Consider the following 5,524-nt stretch of genomic DNA (forward strand, 5'->3'; position numbering starts at 1 on the left):
CCCTGAGGATGACCTGCTGCCAGTCTTCAGCCCTCCAATGTTCGTGCTGACACACGAAGCCCAAACGTTTCCTCCGAAGTTTACTAGTCAAAAGCGGCTTTCTAGCCGCCACGTGGCTTTTCAGACCGGCTGCACGAAGTCTTCTTCGAATAGCCGAAAGACTGAGGGAAAGGCCAAGCTCTTCTTTAATTTTCTTTGTTGTCGAGAAAGGGTCTTTGACCATGGCAGCTATTATCAAGGCATCTTCCTCCTCAGTTGTTTTTCTAGGCCTCCTCAGTTGTTTTTCTAGGCCTCCTCAGTTGTTTTTCTAGGCCTCCTTTGGTGTGGTGCATCTGCCAAGCGGTTTTCCTGGTAAAATGCTCGAAGAATGCGGTTGATTGTCTTCTGTGGCCGGTTCAGCTTACGGGAAATCTCTCGCTGGGACATAAACCTTCCCAAAGAAATAATTTCACGGCTTTCCTCTAATGTAAGCCGTCGAGGCATTTTCTTGCGACATGTGGTCTGGGGTCACATCTAGCATTGCAGCATTGACACCCTGTGCGAAAACGTTCGGCACAATTCTATTGGCTGGTGAAGTCAGTATTACGATGCGATGCTTATATTTTGCGCGACATAGCACGTCACTCAAATGAAGGTTGACAAGAGCTTTCACACCAACGTTGTTGTCGTGCGGAAAGATGGTGGTGGTGGTAGTGGTTAGAAGATGAAAAAAGGCACCTAATTTCTGCAACCCGCTCGGGAGCACGGCGCAGGGCCTACGCGGAAAGATAACAGCCTACCAAGTTACGCTTGATCGCAACGAACGAAACACTTAGAATAGAGAGAAAGGGGGGCGGGACGAGTTCGTCAATGGGGTGATTGTCGTAGCATAGAACAGCCAACTAGGGAGAGAAGAAAGAGAAATCTTGATTTTTATTCTTTCTAAACGTTCCGCAAGGGCCTCTGGATGCTTGACCGGTCGACGCTCGTGTGATAGCCTTCAAACCACACCCGACTGTATTTCGCTTATTAGGTTCTGAGGCACGACGAGGCGAAACCCTTGTAGGAGCACACCGTCACATATTGTAAGATTTGCTCTTTCTGACAAATAACGGTTGAACCAACTTCTCACTTTATCACGACGTTGCCAGCCCTTGCTACAGTACAGCCGCGGTCACGTCTGTGTAAGCACGCAAGCCGTCGGTTTTTCTCTGGGGCTCGAAACCTTGAGGGAGTATCAGGCTCTGACGTGGTCAGCCTGACAACTAGACCACGCATGCTCCTGATACACCACTTCAGAGCCCGAAAGGGCCTCAAGCTTTCAAGCCGGTGGCTGAAAACCCGCTGTTCGCATGCTCTACACAGACATGGCCCCCGCTGTACAACTGAAGTTGTCTGCAAGTGTGGTATTGTTTGCCCCTACCTTATCTTGTTCCAGTGTGCCGCAAAATTCAATTCACTGACACAACCTTCTGCATGGCTCGATACTTCGCTGCAATCTAACTCGCACTCCTCTACACCTGTTTCCGCACAAGGTGCCCGAGAAGGAAGGGGCGTCGGCGGCGCCAATCTGCATTCTAGCAGGGACGTAAGAGACTGAAAATCGAAATCACATGAACCTCAGTCGAAATGTGTATTCTAGGAGGGAGCACATCAAAGGGTGACTGTCCGAATACGAGGGGTTTGTGGATGGTCTGAAATTGAAATTCCAGCCCTACTAAGAAACCTTCCAGCCGTTCCGCTGCCCACGTCAGCGCAAGCGCTTCTTTTTCTATTTGCGCGTACCGTTGTTATGTTGGTGTTAATGAACGAAAGTGATACGCAACCGGCTGCCTTTTGCCATCTGACTGCACTTGCATGGGCACACAGCCAAGACCGAATGACGAAGGGTCGGCGGACAGAATCGTGTGCAGCTTAGAGTCGAATTTCGCGATGCATTGCGCAGAGGTAGACACTCCAACTATTTTTTTCTGAGGTGGGCCCCAGTGCCACTCATGGTCTTTAACGAGAAGACTGCGCAGTGGTGCCGATACGTCAGCCAGATTGCTCACAAACCTTGCCAGATAGTTAATCATGCCCAAAAAGCGGCGAACGTCATCAACACTAGATGGCGTATGCATTTAGTTTATGACTAGAACTTTCTTAGGAAACGGCTTCATTCCGCAGACGTCAATCACGTAGCCTAAAAACGCCGACAAGGAGGGCTGGCCGCGAGAACTATTCCTGCACATCATTTAGTCGGACTGCCAACCTTCCCAATGACGTGGCTTTTGACCCTTTTAGCCAACTCTACTTTGATAGACTTCTTTACCGAGATTGGTATCCACCGTGGTGCGAAATTCGCAAAGGAAATTTCTCCTTGCTTCATGCGACTCTAGTGTATACCCCAGACATCGTGCCCAAACCAAAAAAGAGCTGCGGATACAAGTACAGTGTCAATTTTTATGAAAGGCAATACGGCGACGCGTGGCCTGCACGCTCCGGCGGCTGCTGGCAGCGCGTTCAAGTGGGAGCGAGAGCAACCACAGTCTTTTTTCGCGTCATCTCGCGGTGAGCAAAACAAACAATTTTTGCTGATATAGAACCAGCGGCAAGATTGCGACCCCCGCCCCCTTCAAGGCGACTACGAGCTCTCGCGTAATCACCTTGAAGGGGGAGGTGTTGCAATCCTGTCGTTCTATGTCAGCAACAAACGGTTGTTTTGCTCGCCGCGAGATAGCGCGAAAAAAAAACTGTGGTTGCTCTCACTCCAGCTAGAACGCGTTGCCAGCAGCTGCCGGAGTGCACCGGCCACGCGCTCCCGTGTGGCCTTTCATAAAAAATTGACACTGTAGTCGTACTGTTTATCTTATACCTCATCAAGAAATTTGACCACGCCAAGAGCTTCAATAGCTGGAAGCCCTAACAGAACCCACTGCAGTGACTTTACAACGTACAATGTTTCTCACGAGCTTTTGCCTTTCCACACGATATAGGCTGAAAACAACCATTAACTTCAAGGCGCCAGTTTGCAGCCCTTCTCGGCACAGCCTGAGACTTGTGTCCTTTTCTTACGACCCAACTTGTTAACTGTCCAACACGCGAGAATTCTGTCTTAGACCTTGTTTTTTTTAACGAAGAGTTTTTCGTAATGAACACCAATGCTACATCAATGACTGCTTGCCTGATCGTGGGGTGGTGATGGCTAGTGTGAATGTTAGCAGACATATCCGGTGTATAAGTACGTACCAAGCTTCACGAAAGCAAATGACGCGTCTATTGGGAATGTGTTTGCTTCTACGTACGACGTTCTTTTGCATTGTAGTTCCTAGTGTAACGTTGCCTCTCTGAACAACATGTTTCAAAGTAGTGTTCCAAGCTGTATCATCAGAAATGCTCCTACGAATTGTGTAACCCGTAACGATTGCTCTCCATGGTATACAATCACGAAATCATCCACTTCTTGCGCCTTGTTAAATATGTTCGTTAAAACATTCACAAAGACCATCCTTTGGTCAGTCTTCAAAGCGCAATAAAGGTCAAAATCTACGAGGCAGAACACTTCTGCTACACCACGTCACCCTGTCCACTGCTCTCAAGCATAACCACCTTTACTGTCCTGGGAAACAATCAATCATGCACATTCTACATCTTCGTCAATCCTTATCGATGGTGTCCCCTCTTCTGAGTCTTTCTGCATCTGCAAAGCGTTCAAAAAGTTCTTGGAACCCATTTTCGTCGATGACGAGGGCTACACTCCATCTTCTAGCCCTTCATCCTTCCCAGCACTCCCCGACATTTTTTATATATATATATAGGTGCATATAACCTTTCAGTGAAATTCAACATGACCAAAGCAATGGTCCTAACAATATTACTAGCATTATTCATAAACTATAGCTTGAGTGGAATCAAGGTTATTTAATATTTCATCTTAAGGAAGTATTTTTAGACGCGTCTACAAGCCCTAGCTTATGGACAACAGCTAACTGCATCTCCGTCTTCAAGTCCGGTAGCAAGTGAATAATGTTTACTACTCACCTATTTTATTGTTAGCTACCATATGTGAGTTACTAGAACATGTTGTGTACACACACACACACACACACACACACACACACACACACACACACACACACACACACACACACACACACACACTGCTAAGTACTTAATGAGAATAATCTGATCTCGTCCGGCAAGCACGGTTTTCGACCAGGTTCTGGAGAATTACGCAACCCATCGAGCTTCCGCATGACATTGCTGTACTGAATAGTCAAGAACAGCTGGGCGCTGTATATGTAGGTTAGGCCAAAATTTTTGGTTCGGTCTGTCACAGAAAACGTCTTATCAAGCTTCATGAGCTAATAAAAAGAAGTGACACACTGATCATCTGGATCAGCGCCGCCGAGGTGGTATATTGGCAAAGGAACCCGGCTGCTTACCCGCAGGTCGCGGGATCGAATCCCTTCGGATCGTAGGTACGCGGCCGGCTTTGAATCTCGCTTTGTGAAGAATTTCATCGCCGAGAGTTTCTCTTTTTTAACGCGATAGCGTTAAAGAACTTGTTTTGCAGGGATTCCAGCGTTGACGTCGTTCGTTGTAAGCGAAAAATTATGATGTTGTGTGTGACGGTGAATTAATAAGTACGAAAATAAAATACTAATTAAAATAGAGGGTGAGAGCGAAGGTTAAGTTATTGCTGTTTACATGGCAAGCAGGTGTTCTGCCACACAGCCATAAGTCTCCATGAAAATACATGAAAAAAAACTTCCTCTGCTTGTAAATGCAGTGGAAATCACTTTCATGCTTCGCAAACATACACGCACTATATATAGGCTTCACAATACAGCATGTAATATCAAATTTATATTGTGGGGTACAAGAGTACATTGCCATCAGGCGTCAGAACACGTAATTATATGTATCATAACCAATTCGTCGTTTACAGCCAGCCGCCAATGACAAAAGACACACACCTTACTGCACTTATTCTCTTAAGACCACGTAGCAGGTGCATACTCAGTACGAAAAAACTTCATGCACATAATTGCTCATGGTTTCAAGCATGCTAACCATTACGCAGAATGCAGCGATATGCGAAAGCCTCACTGACACAAGCCATTTTTAACTTTATCGGTTACATTGTAGTAATCAACAGTTTAAACTCTCGAGTAATGTCACACAATAAGAAGTATGCACTATATAGGTGGTTGAAGTAAGCAATAGGATATCGCTATCGCGTTCAACTTTTATAGGTGAAGCTTAAGGGTCCCCCTATTTTATTTGCTTTCTTTCTCTTTGTCCTGTCTCGTTTTCTTTCCATATCTGTACTTGTTCTGTCTCCTATCGGAGTTATTACATCCCATGCTAGAAAAATCAAGACGCGTGTTTTGGGGTGACGCAGAATTATACGATGAAGAGAGCGCGTTCCGACACAGCGTACTTCGACCATAACAACTCTGCTGTAAAACATCACATTCCTAAATGAAAAAGCAGTGTTTTCTGGTTTAAAACTCGTGGAGAGTGCGCCGTTCATAAAGGAATAGAAGGCGGCACTCTAGCA

This window comes from Rhipicephalus microplus, chromosome X (assembly GCF_043290135.1).
Source record: "Rhipicephalus microplus isolate Deutch F79 chromosome X, USDA_Rmic, whole genome shotgun sequence".
NCBI lineage: Eukaryota > Metazoa > Arthropoda > Arachnida > Ixodida > Ixodidae > Rhipicephalus > Rhipicephalus microplus.